At 49.6% G+C, this 15990-nt stretch overlaps 1 protein-coding gene across 1 annotated transcript in view; it reads left to right on the forward strand.

Annotated features, from left to right (window-relative positions):
• Positions 1-9755: 9755 nt before the first annotated feature.
• MLANA (melan-A) overlaps positions 9756-15990 on the forward strand; it is a 71139-nt gene continuing 64904 nt past the window's right edge. Inside the window, exon 1 of the mRNA XM_086961419.1 lies at positions 9756-9882. The gene's annotated coding sequence lies outside the window, so the exon portion shown is untranslated. The remainder of the gene's footprint in view (positions 9883-15990) is intronic.

Raw genomic sequence — 15990 nt, forward strand, 5'->3', positions numbered from 1 at the left:
TGTGGGAGAGCAGAAGGTGGAAGTGGTAGATTTGGTTGGTGAAAAGCCAGGGCACAAGTGTGTCCTCAAGGGGTCTGTCTCCGAAGGAGATGGAGGACAGGGAGAGAGATAGGAGGCATAATATGGAGATGGCTAGGCTCAAGATGGAAGGTCAGATGGACCTAGAGAAGAAGAAGTTCGAATTTGAGATGATGAAGATGAAGTTTGAACATGAGAGAGTATTGAGGGAGTTGGAAATCAAGGCCAAGAGTGTAGAGATCTCCCCCTCTGGTGGCAGCATACCGGTAGCACCTAATGAGAGTAGAGTGTACATCCCCAAATAGGTTATTAAGGATTTCCACAAAAGTGAAGATATTGGACAATGGTTTGCAGCATATGAGTTAGCTATGGTGTTCCTTCGGGTCCCTGAGAAGGATTGGGGAGTGGGGTTGTGGGGACGCTTTGTTAGTGAGGGGAGGGATACCTTGTTGGACCTACCCCAAAAAAGTAGAATGGCTTATGCCCACATGAAGGAGGCTTTGATGACCCGCTATGGTTTAACCTCTGAAATGTATAGGCAGAGGTTTAGGACCTGCAAGAAGTTCACGTGGGTTGAATATGTGTCTTTTTTTTGCAGAGCAATGGAGCGCTGGGTAAAAGGTAGCAAAGTAGAAACTTTTGAGCAACTGTATGATTTAATTGCCTGGGAGCATTTATCTAGTAACTGTTTTCCTGAGCTACGCCAGCACCTGATTGATTGCAAGCTAACTAACCCTAGGAAGCTTGCTGAGGAGGCGGACCGCTGGGTGAGCACCAGGGTTCGCAAGGGTCCAGTGGGAGACTTCACCAGAGGTGGGCAGGGTCCCCAGCAGAGAAGTGGAGGGGACGGGGGTAAGCCAAGGGATGTTCCAAGAGGGCCCTAAAGTAATCCAAAAGGGAATCAAGCAGTGGTTTCCAAGCCTCCCCAGGAACAGAGGTCAGGGCCCCCGACAGGTAGGCCTATTCAGAGGGGGCCCCCTACTTGCTTTAAGTGTGGTCAAGTGGGCCACCGGTATTTTGATCCCCGGTGTCCCATGAAGGTTCACACCACCCTGGGCGCCACCGCGCCAGTTTGCTAGTGTAGCCCTGGGAGAGGAAGAGATAGGCGCCCCAGAAGGGTGGGATCCCGTGGAGTTAACCCTTGTTTCATTAGGAGACTTTGAGATGGTCCCTAAGCCCTCACTGCCGAGAACACTAAGAAGTACAGGCAGTGGGAGACCATAAATGGCCATAGAGTAGAGGCTCTAAGGGACACAGGAGCCAGTGTAACTGCTGTCAGCTCCCGGTTGGTGTTCAGAGAGCAGGTTGTCCCTCATGCATTCTACCCTGTAGTGTCAGCAGACAACTCAGAGAGCCAATGTGAGGTGGCTCAGGTTCCCTTTGAGTGGGGGGGGGTCTCAGGAACTCTTCAGGTAGCTGTGAGGCCCGCCATGCCTGTAGACTGTCTTTTGGGCAATGATTTGGAGAACTCTCCGTGGGCTACCGTGGAGAGGAGAGCTAATTTACAAATGTTGGGTCTGCCTGAGTGGGCATGTGCCTCCACCAGGTCCATGGCAGCTAAAGAGGGTGTTGAGAAGGATTTGGAGCCTGAAAGTATGGCCCAGGTCTCTGCCTCAGAGAGAGAGGGAAGGGGGCATGGGAAGCCGGCCCCCTTGGTTCCAACGGCCCAGGTGGGAGCAGACCCCAAGAGAGATGCCCTGGAGCCTACCGGGGAACAGAGTACCAACCTAGGGGACCTGCCTGAGCTGACCCATTGGCAGCAGGAAGGAGGGCCCACCAGGGAGGAGTTTTGTGAGCAGCAAAGAGACAGCCCGCAGCCCAGGCAGCAGGTGACCAGTCTGGTTCACATCTGATTTATTGGGAGAACGGTCTCCTGTATAGCGAGCCTAAGGCTGCTGAGCTGGGGTCAGCCCATGTGCTGGTGGTGCCCGCATGCTTCAGAGCCTTCCTACTGGGGTTGGCTCATAACATTCCATTGGCAGGACATCTGGGACAAACCAAGACCTTTGAGTGGCTGGTTACCCACTTTTATTGGCCCCAGGTGCAAAAGAGTTCAGACACTCATTGCAGCACATGTGAGACTTGCCAGGCAAGTAGGAAGAGTGAGGGAAGATCAAGGCCCCACTCCAGCCCTTTCCAGTTGTTAGTACCTCATTCGAGCGAGTGGGCATTGACATTGTGGGGCCTCTGGATCCAAGGTCAGCTATGGGCAACAGGTTTATCCTGGTCCTGGTCGACCCTGCCACCCGGTACCCTGAAGCCATCCCACTCAGGACGGTGTCGGCCCCCGTGGTGGGGCATGCACTGATGGGGATCTTCTCCCGTGTGGGGTTCCCCCGAGAGGTGGTTTCTGAAAGGGGGACCAACTTCATCTCCCAGTACATGAAGTCCCTGTGGAAGGAGTGTGGGGTAACTTCTAAGTTCACCATTCCTTACCACCTCAAGGAAATGGTCTGGTTGAAAGATTCAACCGGACCTTGAAGGGCATGATTATTGGCCTAGAGGAGCCCCTGAGGCGTAAGTGGGACGTCCTCTTGCATGCTTGTTGTTTGCCTACCGTGAGGTGCCACAGAAGTCCTTAGGGTTCAGTCCCTTTGAGCTGCTCTATGGCCATCGGGTAAGAGGGCCTCTGAGTATGGTCAAGGAAGGCTGGGAGCAATCTCCCAGGAAACCTCCCCAAGATGTGTTCAACTATATCTTGGCCTTCAGGAATCAGACTCAGCGTTTCAGAAAACTTGCTGAGGCAAATCTGGAAGCCAGCCAGGAGGAAATGAAACGCTGGCATGACCAGAACACCACTCTGGTTGAGTTTCAACCTGGTCAGAAGGTTTGGGTACTGGCCCCAGTGGAGCCTGGTGCGCTCCAAGATAAGTGGACCGGTCCCTTTGAGGTGGCGGAGTGCAAAAGTCCAGTTACCTACTTGGTGGACTTTCAGTCTCCCAGGAACCCCTTACGGGTCCTGCATGTAAACCGCCTGAAGCCCCATTTTGCGAGGTCTGAAGTGGGCAAGCTTCTTGCCACAGATGCTGGAATGGAGGAGGAGAGTGAGCCTCTTCCTGACCTCCTGTGTGCAGGAGAGAAGGATGGGTCAGTGGAGGGTTTGGTCCTCTCCCCCACACTGACCCCTGAGCAACAGAGAGATTGTCACCAGCTGTTGGGGCAATTTCCTGATTTGTTTTCCCTGGTGCCAGGTGTCACTGAGTGGTGCGTCCATGATGTGGACACCGGAGACAGTCCTCCTGTCAAGCACAAGGATTACCGAGTGACTGACCTTGTCAGAGCCTACATTAAGGAGGAGGTCTCCAAAATGTTTGCCCTAGGGGTGATTGAGTCCTCTAGCAGCCCATGGTCCAGCCCTGTGGTCTTGGTGTCAAAAGCTGCTGCGCCTGGTGCCGCCCCTGAATTCAGATTCTGTGTGGACTACCGAGGTCTCAATTCGGTCATGAAGACTGACGCGCACCCCATCCCCAGAGCTGATGAGCTCAAAGATCGGTTGAGGGCTGCCCTGTACCTCAGCACGTTTGATCTGACGTCTGGGTACTGGCAGATCGCCTTAACTGATGGGGCCAAGGAGAGGTCAGCATTCTCCACCCCCGATGGGCACTACCAGTTCCGTGTGAGGCCCTTTGGAATGAAGAATACCCCTGCCACCTTTCAGAGGTTGGTCAACCAGGTGTTGGCTGGGCTGGAGGATTTCAGTGCTGCCTACCTGGATGACATTGCAGTGTTTAGTTCCTCTTGGGAGGACCATCTGCACCACCTTTGGGAAGTGTTGATGGCGCTGCGCAGAGCAGGCCTCACAATTAAGGCCCGTAAGTGCCATATTGGGCAGGGTTCTGTGGTGTATTTGGGACACCAGGTTGGGAGTGGCCAGGTGGCACCCCTACAGCCTTAGATTGAAACCATCCTGGCATGGGAGCCCCCCAGGACCCAGACCCAGGTGAGAGCCTTCCTAGGTCTCACCGGGTATTACAGGTTTGTCAAGGGGTATGGCAACATTGTTGCCCCCTTGACTGAGCTGACTTCCAAGTAGCAGCCAAAGATTGTGAATTGGACTGACACCGTTCAGAAAGCTTTTGATGCCCTCAAGGCTGCCATGTGTACAGCACCCGTCCTCCAGGCGCCCAATTTTGCTAAGGAATTTCTTGTCCAGACAGACGCTTCAGAGCATGGGGTGAAGACTGTTCTGTCACAGATCAATGAGGAGGGCTGGGACCAACCTGTAGCCTTCATCAGTAGGAGGTTACTTCCCCGGGAACAGAGGTGGAGTGCAATTGAGCATGAGGCATTTGCTGTGGTCTGGGCGCTGAAGAAGCTGAGACCATACCTGTTTGGGACTCACTTCTGGGTTCAGACAGACCACAGGCCCCTCAGATGGTTGATGCAGATGAGGGGTGAGAATCCCAAGTTGTTGAGGTGGACCATTTCCCTACAGGGTATGGATTTCACGGTGGAACACCGTCCTGGTACAGAACACGCCAATGCTGATGGTCTGTCCAGATTTTTCCGCCTTAGTGAGGAGAACCCCCAAGAGGATGGGTAGTTCTCCCCACATTTCAGCTGGGGGGGACACGTGTTAGACCTGGCACCATTGGCGTGAGTCTCCTTTCCATTTTTTTGCTTTTGTCTCCTCTGTTTTTGCTGGTATTAGATGCTCTGGGCGCTGTACCACTGCCATTCAGTGCCACAGCGTAAATGCTCCCTGTGTAAATATGCTTGCGAATTGGTATATCCCTGATTGGCTTATTTGGTTTACCTGTTAGTCCCTAGTAGCGTCGCCTGTGTGCCCAGGGCTTGTAACCCAAATGCTGCTGGGGGGCCTGCAGCACTGGTTTGCGCCACCCACAGAAGTAGCTTGTAAAGTGTACCTCAGACCTGCCACTGCAGTGTCTGCGCGCAGTCCAGAGCTGCCATCTTGCCTGTGAAGTGCCCACACTTCCCAGCCCCTGACCCTTTCCTTAGCCTCATGTCAGTCGCCCCTATGGTAGGTGCATTTTGAGCGTAAGGTAGGACATGGCTTGATATGTGTAGCATGTCCTGGTAGTGAATCCCCCTCCATTTTGTTTTCTCTGCTGCAAGGTTACCTGTTCTCCATAGGCTAGAATGGGCAGACAGGCTATTACATCCTATAGTCCTATCTGACTCAGGGAACATGGTAGAAATTCGAATTTAGTATGCCTGAGCTAAGAATAATAAAATGCATCTTTTAGTGACGTTGGTTTTAATATTCTGTGTTTGAAAATACCACTTTTAGAAAGTATGTATTTTCTTGCCTATGCCTCCAGTGTACTCTGCTGTTATGTGTATTGGCTGTCTGGGTTTAGAGGGGCGAGGCAGGCTGAGTCAGACCTGGGTTGAATAGAGAGATCTGCATTGAGTACTGGGGAGGGATAGCTCCTTGTCCTGAATAGGGCTGTGCCTGGCAAGGTGAATGCTGGCTCCACCTCCTACTGTGCGTCTGATGGCAGACCCCCTCTTTCTGAAAGGAAGACTGTAGCCTGGTAATCAAAGTGCTCCAGGCCTGAGCAGAACTGGTTCTGGCTGGGTTCAGTGACTAGAGACTTCTGAGAACAAAGACTTTTGGGGTATAAATGTCTGTGCCCAAACCCCTACAATTGGTATTGCTCCTGGATGTCAAGAGTAACCTTTGTCCTTGTTACTGAAGGAATCTGCAAGAGAGGACTGTCCTTGTGCTTGTGTGCTGTTTCTTGGATTGGCCTGCAGTAATTTCCCTTGGACTTGGAAGATAAGGGAAAAGGACTTTTGAGAGACTTTTATTTTTGCTAAAGCAATCACCCAAGGGCTAGGAGAGAGCTAGCCTCCTGCTGGAGTCACAGGCACATCTGACTCCTCACCAGCTTCCTGATTCCTCCCAGCTAAGATTTCTATCTGCAGGTGTGGCCCCTGTAGGTTCCAGGGCCTCTAGTTCAACTACAGAGAAAAGAGACCTGAAATTGTCGATAATGCCGTTTGCGAGCCGCTGCAGCTGAAGAGCGTAAGAAAAATCCACACGCCACTGCCGCCGAGCGCTCGCAAACCAAAGATCATCGCATAGTACTGTTGCGGGCCCCAAAGTGCTTGCTAACCTTAGAGATCATTGCATCGCACGGTTGCAGGCTTTTCGAAGGCTCGCTGACCCCGGATCATCGCAGCGCAGATGCTGTGTGTCCGCCATTTTCCTTGCATCGCACCCGGGTTGTCGCTTCCTCGCGGAGCGCCATTTTCTTTCATCACAACGAGATCGCACACGCAACAGCATCAGCGAATCATCCTCCCTCGCAGCAATGATTCAACGCATCGCTGGCCTAGCATGAGGAAACCTGTCGCTTTGTCCCGCACGCACCCACAGCCCGGCGCTGTGGGTGCGTGCGGGACCTAGCTGTCCCCCGCTGGATACGAGATCCAGCGGGGGACAGCTAGGTGCCGAGAGGGTGCTGAGCGTTGCGGGCGGTGTGCCATTGTCGCTCCCACCCCCCCCTGAATCTATGGGGCGTGGCTCACATTGAATACAAACTTCTGGGCTCCTCGCAATAGAGGAAAATCCCCTAGCCTTTTGGTTTGTATCTCACGCACCAATTTTTACACATAGAACAACTTTTTAACTTTCACTGCCTACGGCAGGGTAGGCCTTAGCGCGCCTATACCTGTTGAGGCAACACTCGCTTACTGGTCCTGACGAAAGCCCTGTAAATTCAAACACTTAAAGGGCAGAAACATGTTGACCTTCCCCTAACAGGGAAACACCTATATTTCGTTTGGATAGTTTCCCTGCACATAGTTCTTAATTTTAATATGTCAAGTTGACCAGCAAATAAATGATTTTTTGGGACAACCTCTGACATTTTTAATCACACCCTTTTTTCACTTTCACTCTCACAAAACCTGCTCCGCAGTCTCCTGGCGTCGTAGCACACTGGGGAGGTACTCGATCTCCCCAGTGGACCCGATGATGAAGCATGTCACCACTAGGGTGAGTGAGGGTTTCTTGAAAAAACCATGAGTATTTTTTTCTTGAAAGCTAGGCCAGCATTTTGAACAACCACAGCTGGCTGTATATTTCTACGTGCTATCTCTATTTTTACGCCACACTGTCGGACACTCTTCCTTTGTTGATATATCTACTAATTGGGGACTGAGAGTGCCCTTGAACCCTGTCTCTCCCTTTGTTGACTGAAGAAACCTTTTACTTCAGCAGTATGTCAAGGAACCCAATCTGAAAAGGACGGGGCTAAAAGAGAAAGGAGAACGTCACTAGGACCTCTTCTCCAATGGCTGGCCACCGTTTAGGAGGCCAGCCAATGGAGAAGAGGGGCGGGGCTTAATCCTTGCTAGTGAAGTTCTCCTAGAAACATAAAACTCGCAAGCTCGACTGCGCACGTGCGCAGTACGCCACGCGAGACCTAAAAATACATTATACGCGTCCAGGGCGCTTGAGATGGGCTTAAGGGGCAATGGGAATCGTATAGAATGTAAACTGGTAGAGGTACTAATTGAGGGAAAACAAAATATTTGGTAAAAACGTACCAACATGTTTGAAGACTTTCAAAACCGAGAACAAGAGAGTGTGTGTGCGTTTTTTGTCTGTGCATATGTAACTCTTAGTGGTGAAATCCGAGCGACACCTCACCATACCCTACTGAAAGCAGCTGTCCCCCCACTATTTACCAGAAAATAAATTGATTAGGGGGTGTAACACCCCAAACATCCCCCCACCCCCCCCCAAAAGCTACGCCACCTTCAAAGCAGTCATGGTTTACTCCGCCATCGTACACCAGAGAGGCCGCACACAACCACCTTGTCACCTCAGGAGAATCTTAGTACCTTCATTGCAGCCGGTTGCAGGTGGCTTGCTGTATTTTTTTTTGTTTGCTCCAACCATGTCTCCTGTACTTTGCAATAATCTCACAGTACTTTACTGTGGTTTGGCAAAAATGGTTTTGCTGTTGGCTACAAAAGGACATTATATTTTGCCTCTGTTCATCTATCATCATCATCTTCGGATTGAAGTGAACCCCAGTTCTACTTACTTATTCCACGTTTGCACAGATTTGTCAGCACTTTTCATTCTCGCCAAAAGGGCAGGACGTCCAGAAAACTGTTGGATTGATTAGGATCAAAATTCCCCAGACAGTAGGTTTCAATGTACGTCTCCAGGGCTTTAAGTGGGCCGAGTTCCTGCCAGTGTTCTCCATTTTTCGGGCTCTCCATGTCTCAGGGTGAAAAAAATCTTAACACTGCCGAAGTGCCACCCTGCACCTCCTGTGATGTAACTTCAAAGAGACTCTTTATAGTTCTTTTAAAGTCTCATCATTTCAGAACTTAAGCATTTTCAATATTATATACAACAAAGCCACACAGTCCTGGCCTGTTGTAGGTATGATGCTACTTGTTTCATTATATATCTGGATGCAGTAACAGAAACAGTAAAATACCAGTCGGGTGGCACACTACGCTAAGCACAGATTTTTGGGCTTTCCTTTTTTTTTAAATCCGCGCCCTTAATTACATCGGCCTCCAGTTTTTCATCCCACTTAAAGCCCTGTATGTCTCTACCCTGGTTCCTACTTAAAAAAACACCTTGCTTAAACCTTTTTTGTATTCCCTGAGAACACCCTTCTGTCCCTATTGCAAATGTTTTTTTTCAAATAAAAGATGTCCATTTAGATCTTCTGACAGCTGTACCCGTACTTTAAATGTTGCCTGTTGGAAGTTTCGTGCCTCGTTAGAACAGCAGAAAGATTAACGTACCTCCTTAAACAAGCACTGACAAAGCCACCATTTTTGGCTTTTGAATATGTTAAGGTTTACTGTTTGAGAACGCCTCTCATTTAGAGGGCAGCAGAAATGGAATGCAGAGGTAAAATAAAAATATGCGGTGATCGGGTTACCGCACATCTAACCGTTGCCTCAGATTTTTGACAGCGCATTAGCACGGTGCTTCTTGGTGACTCCCTCAATATTACCACGAGCATAAGGGTGGAGTGAAAAGTTGCAGAAACCAGTAGCACGGAAGAGACAGACTATACAGTGAGCCTATATTTTCAGGATTGTCTTGCTGCTACACTGAGACTGATTGCATGCTGAAGCAGTGCCAATCTATGTCGCACTCAGAATAAGGCGCTACTTCCCACACCACAGGCCTCATTTAAAGGTCCTTTCGAGATGTTTGATTTTTCTAGCATCAGTACATAATCGGTGGTAATGAATTCGAGTCTGTGATCTATTTTAATATATAATGACCGCAAATTACATATAGAGTCCGCATCTCAGCGACAGTTATTGGATGAGACAATGTTTATAAAGAGTTCGTGCTCACGTTCTGAGTTTTCGTTTTTTAGCAGTTTTATATGACAGGAACTCAACCCGAAGGAACAGGACCACGCCAGTTACAATAAACAATTCATGCGTGGTACGCTCGGAGAGATGATTTGCCCAGAATCATAGGATGTTGAGCCGATGCCGAGACTGGAACCCGGTTCCAAAGTCGGCAGCTCCGGTTGTTACGCTACGTCCTTGCCCATTAGTAACCAAGTGCATTCTGGGAATTGTAGTCCTGGTTTGCTTCAGTTGACCCAGTTGAGGTAAAACGTCTGGAGAAATGTTTCTCCTCTCCTTAAAATATAATTGGTCGTCAGTGATGAATGTACTGAGACCCTCAGGGGTCCTGTGGGGTGCAGTGGTCCCGAGCGAGGAGTGGGAGGTGGCCGGCTGGGAGGGTGCACCGAGGCCTTCACGCTCATTGGAGCGAAGCGAATCAAAGGCTTTTGGGAATGCGGCCCCGTGATAATCACGAGTTAAAAACAGATTAGGGAGGCTCGCGCTCCTTCCCAGGCAGCAGTTGTGCGGGTCTTCGAGGAGCTGAAGGTAAGTGCGCGTGAGCGGGCCGTTATTAGCCGTAACGTCTTTATTCTTTTTAAATCCCTTGCTTTTCCGTGGTTCACAGTTCTTTCTTTCTATACGAAGCAATGTTTTTCTTTGTGAGTAGTTTACCCAAAATGCCAAAGTAGTTTTCCAATGTGCCGAAATTTGAGGTCACGTGAGGGGTAGTTGGCCACAAATTGGGGTTCTTGTATTTTTCCCACTAAAGTATTGCTGGAGCTGAGCAGGTTTTAAAAGGGGAATAAAATGGTTATTTGCAGGGCTTTAAGTGGGATGAAGAAACTGTGGTTGGGGTCTCACAAAGGGGCGTGGCTAGTGTAGTTAAGGGCGTGGCTTAAAAACACATACGCTACACATATGTGCTAGCATAGTGTGCCGCCCAACTTGTATTTTGCTGTTTCTGCCATTGCATCCATACAAGTAACATCATACCTACAGCAGGTCACAAAGGCGCACCTAGAGTCAAATTTCGGGGGGGGGGGGGGGATAAGAAAACATTTGGGTGGGGGGGTGGGTGCTGATTCTTTAAGCAAAAGACAGAGTAGAGCTGCAGGGGCCCTAAGAAGGAGTGAAAACCATCAAAGCCTCGTTAACAAGCAAAAGGTCTTTAAAAGACCTGTGAGGTACTCGGGTGAGGCAGTGTGTGCGCCCGGGAAGCTGTCTCATCCGGGCTGACGGGTGACACAGGGGGGGGGGGGGCAGGTTGGGCTGAAGCCCCGTGAGTCCAATGGGTGTTGCACGCCTGGCAGGTCCGGACTATTGGCTTTGTCACTGGTTGTTCGTTGCATAAGATAAATAAGCAGCAACGATGGCTTATAAATAATATTGAAAACGCTTCCCCTTAAAGCCCTGGTGACACCACAACAATGTTGCTGCTCCTGAGTTTCAAAAAGACAAGAGAAGTTGAGAGAGAAAATAACTTAAAGGATTCCCCTTCACCTACAACGCTCACCTGGCATGACGTCATGCCGTAACTTCTCCACAAGTGAGAAGTGAGCAGTGCACATTGAAGTGCCTGCTGTCACTGCAGGTCCACGGGTGCCAGGGCACAAAATCTAGCCCAATAGAGATCCCGCTTCGAAGGTCCCTTAAAAAAAAAACTGGCGATGCTCAGCACCTGTGAGACCCAGCCCACTTAAAGACCTGGTTATTTGGGACTGAAAGCTGGGGATGACTGGAGAATGCTGCTATGCAGGGACGTGTCTATTCGCATCTCTGTGGATCGCTGTCCTTCCAGCATGACCGCTGATGTGTCCTTACCACACACTGATGTCCGTCTGCCCCCCCCGACCACCCGAAAATCGTGAACTCGATTTTAAGCGCAGTGTGTGGAAAGTTGCTTAAGCAACAAGTTAATCGTTCTAAATATCATGCTAATTTGGCAGACCTAACTGTAAAAATCCATGATATAACATTTTCTGTGGGTTTCTCATCCAAAGGTGTCGTCTGTTTTTTTTTTTGGTATTTTTTTTTACACGTGTAAAAACGAGTGTTGGTTTTAGACGTTTGCAATCCTAATTTAAAACATTATTTATCATTTCAAGTGAACTGGTACTAGTGATGCAATCCTTACTTTTAGTACCCCCACAAAAAAATCTCCTAGTATCTCAATGGTTCGAACATTATTTACGCGCTTCTTGTAATAAAAGGCGAGTCGCTTTTATTCCGCTCACGCATGAAATTTGAGAAGCGCTTTTATCGTTCCATTGGGTTTTAACATTTTTTTTTTTAATTCAAATCTTTTCGCCAGCAGTTGGCCCCTTCAGAACCATACCGGACAGTCTGGTTTTATTCAAACCTCTGGCCCTTTAAGAGACCACATTTGGGTTGGTTTGAGACCTCTTGATTGTAGACGTGAATAGACCGTCCTCAACTGTTGAAGGCGAAAACGTCCAGAAGTACCTAATCATTCATTCTCGCCCTTTTTTTCCTTACTTTAACGTGCCCCCTCCTTTCCAATTCAAACACCGCCGCTAATAGCCCCTCCTGGGAGGAATGCTTAACTGGCCAGGGTCTTAACGCAGTAAGCGACAGGTGCAATGTGACTGAGGACTCTGCTCGGAGTAAATCTGCCTCGAATCCCAGCCACAGCGTTTCTGCTAAACTTTGATCCGTTAAACTCGTAAGTTCTGCAGCAGAAGCACAACCGAGCTGAAGGCCGGGGAGTGGCCTTATTCTAGGGTGACCAGGCGTCCCTGTTTTGCCAGGACGGTCCCCGTTTTTCACCAGCTGTCCTAGCAAATTTCAAGAAATGTAGCTTAGGTCCCAGTTTTTAAAAACTGTGGGAGGTGTTTTTAATGTTTTACCAAGCAGGGATAGTAAGCAGCTGCTATAAGAAAGCTATTTAATGAACAGGCAAAGTACTGGGTTTAAAAATTGCATTTTATGTGTGTTCTTACTGCCTGTTCTGTAATTCTCTGCTGAGGAGCGCTCTCAGCTCTCATCGCTTGAAGTAAAATTGTAGTCTTTCTATTTTTGTGAAATGTCCCGGTTTTTGGCTTTAAAATTTTTAAAGAGTTTTCAGCAGTGGCCCGAGAGAATGTGGTCTCACGGCTAGAGCTGCCGACTTTGGAGCTGGGAAACCAAGGTTCGTACCTCGGGGTAGACTCCACATCCTGCGATTCTGGGCAAATCACTTAGGCCCAGATGCATGAAGATATAAACCGCTCGCAAAGGGGCAAATTCTCAGAATCTGCCCCTTAGCAACCGGTATTTTTGCATTTGGGATGCATCATCCCAAATACAAAAATCGCAAATTAAGAATTCGCTAAATTGAGATTACTTGCATTTATGGAATCTCAAATTGAGAATCCTTAAATCCAATGCATGAAAGTTTAAAAAAATTGCGATTTCGCTAATAGGGCTTGCAAATTACCATAAAGTTCAACTTCATGGTCATTTGCAAAAACATTTAAAAATGCACTAAAGTGCATTTTTAAAAGTTTCATGTTCAATCAATCTATCATTAGATAGCGCTACTCACCCCGAAGGGTCTCAAGGTGCTGGGGGGAGGGGTCCGTTACTGCTCGAAAAGCCAGGTCTTGAGGTGCTTCCTGAAGGAGAGGTGGTCCTGGGTCAGCCGTAGGTGGATGGGGAGGGAGTTCCATGTCATGGCCGCCAGGTAGGAGAAGGATCTTCCTCCAGCGGTGGCTCTGCGAATGCGTGATATGGCGGCGAGGGCGAGACTGGACGATCGTAGCTGGCGGGTGGGTGTGTAGAAAGTGAGGCGGCTGTTGAGGTACTTTTGGCCCATGTCGTGGAGAGCCTTGTGTGTGTGGGTGGGGAGTCTGAACGTGATCCTCTTGTTGACAGGGAGCCAGTGCAGGTCTCTCAGGTGGGTCGAGATGTGGCTGTGGCGAGGGATGTCCAGGATGAGTCGTGCGGAGGCGTTCTGTATGCGCTGGAGTCTTTTCTGTAGTTTGGCAGTGGTTCCCGCGTAGAGGGTGTTCCCGTAGTCCAGTCAGCTGGTGACTGTCTTCCTGGTTTCGGTGGGGATCCATCGGAAGATCTTGCGGAGCATGCGCAGGGTGTTGAAGCACGATGATGATATGGCGTTGACTTGTCTGGTCATCGATAGGGAGGAGTCCAGGATGAATCCCAGGTTTCATGCGTGGTCCGTTGGCTTGGGGGTGGTGCCCAGGACAGGGGGCCACCAGGAATCGTCCCAGGCGGCGGGTGATGATCCCAAGATGAGGACTTCGTCTTGTCTGAGTTCAGTTTCAGGCGGCGCACACGCATGCCCTAAGGGTGTGTGTGTGTGCAACATATGTGCACAGATCAATTTCAGGGGTGCAACAGGGTGTCCTTTGGACACCCTGCACCCTTGAAATCGCATTCTCATTTTGCGATTCGCTAATTGCGATTCGCAAATTGAGAATGTCTTCCCATTCATTCCTATGGGCCACTAGGCCCAAAGGAATGAATGGGGAGGTATTCCTTAATTGCGACTCGCAATTTGCGAGTCGCAATAAAGGAATCTTAAGAAATTGCTATTTTTAAAGTGATTTCTTCTTGCATAGCATTTTGCGATTCCTTATTAGCGATTCCTTATTTTTCGCTAATAAGGAATCGCAAAATGGATGCTTGTTGCATCTGGGGGTTAATCTTCCTGTGCCTAAGAACAAGCATTTACAATGCAACGGTCTCGCCTTTGGAAAAGTTAGAGCTATTGGCATTGTAAATGAAATTTTTATTTGCGTTGGTTTTGTAAACAGATAAATAAATGGCATTGTCATTTACAATGCCAATAGCTTAATCTCACAAATGCGTGAGCTATTGCATTTGCTCACTGTTAGACCCGGTACTCCGGCTGGCCAAGGCTCGCGCCAAAGTCAGTCAGAGATCACCATGTCTAAGGTCAGGGCAAGGGAGTTGCACACCAAGATAACCCCTGCTCACCCTCTAGGTAACGTGACGCGAGCAGCAAGGCTAATCTCTGAGGCGACGTGTAAAGCGTTTGCGCGCGCACCCAGCAACAACACCCAAGGCCCACCACAAAGGAAACTCCACACAAGGTTATATAAAAAATAGCCTTTGTATTATAGCAAAAACACATTAGATAACACACACACTTTACAATGTGCCAACAGGCATGGGCAGAATTTACAAGGGATTATGTACAGGACCGGGCCACATGGACCACTGTCAGGGGTAGGCACTTTTAGATTAGCACTTGTAGGTATAACACTTAGCACATAAACATATGACTGTAGCACCAAAATAGTAAATGTAGCACACAACCAGTAATCACTGGTAAAGGGTAAATACCTCCTACGCAACCCTAAACACTGTAGGAAAATCACGCAGGGAACTAGGACCTTATCATCAGGACCTATAGAAGGAAAACCATCACCTAAGCACGTCACTTTTAGCAAAGGGAAGGAAACCTAAACAATCACCTAAGCAGGTCACATTTAGCAAAGGGGATAAAACATAAACAATTGCACATGAGGCATTAAAACACATTCAGAGGTGCAGGTAGAATATTTGCGCAGGAATCACATAAGCAAGTAAATCACAATGCGCAGGGTGCACATAGCACAACACTAGAACTGTCCCTCAGGCCAACTGGCCTCGCAAGGGCTGAAATGCCCTGAGTCCAAATGTCAGGGAAGGCTGCGCAGGCAGCACAGAACACAAGCCTAAACGTAGCAACTGTCCACTAAGTGCTGGACAGTTGTAAATCACAGATGGCCAATGTTGGAGCCTTGTGTGCTCAAGAACACAATGGTGAGGGCAACACAGCGTGGGAGCCTCGGGGCTCTAACCAACTACTGCCCCCAAGAGCCTCTCTGGGCTCGCAAAGCAAATAGGCACTTAAGAGCCTCTTAAACAAATATGTTGGCACTATAGAGCTCAGCGCTCTAAAACAATGAGATGCCCCTAGAGCCTCTCTGGGCTCTTAGAACGATGAACTGGCACTCGAGCCTCTCTGGGCTTGTAAATCTCAAATTGCGGCACTGCTGAGCCTCTCGGGGCTCTGAATCAAATAGTGGCGGGAGCTTCTCGGGTGCGTAAATCACCAATTGCCCCAGGAGCCTCGGGGCTCCTAATCACAAATGCGGGCTTCGTTGGAGTCCCTCGTGGACTCAGAAAGGGACTGTGCACGTCGGAGCGGCCCGCTGCCTTCCGGGGCCGCTCTGTCACCCCCAGGATGCCTGGAGCTTCTCGGGGCTCAAAGAAACAATGGGGGCCGCCCAGGAGCACCAACGAGGCCCACCCACACTCACCGGCTGCTCAGGGACGCTGGACGGGAGCTCCCTCTCCTCGGGGCTCCGTCGTCCTGGCGCTCGGTCGGCTCTCCTCCTGGCTGCGGCAGAGGTCCTGGGCTCTCCCCTCACTCGGGAGCCCCGGCAGGACACGGCAGACTGCTTCCTGCTCCTTCGGCCTTCCCTCAGCCAATCCGAGCGCGGCGCTGCGGCCAATCCCAGCGCGGCGCTGCTCGTGACGCTGGGGGCAGGCTTCGCAGAGGCTGGGGAGACCCGGGCTTGCTGCGGTGAACACGGCGCAATGCTGGGTGGTCACCGGCTTTTAAAATAATTAAATAAAACAGGCAAATGCGGAGTGGCAGCCGCTTGGCAAAGAATAACAGCG

This window comes from Lissotriton vulgaris, chromosome 3_1, assembly GCF_964263255.1.
Source record: "Lissotriton vulgaris chromosome 3_1, aLisVul1.2, whole genome shotgun sequence".
Lineage (NCBI taxonomy): Eukaryota > Metazoa > Chordata > Amphibia > Caudata > Salamandridae > Lissotriton > Lissotriton vulgaris.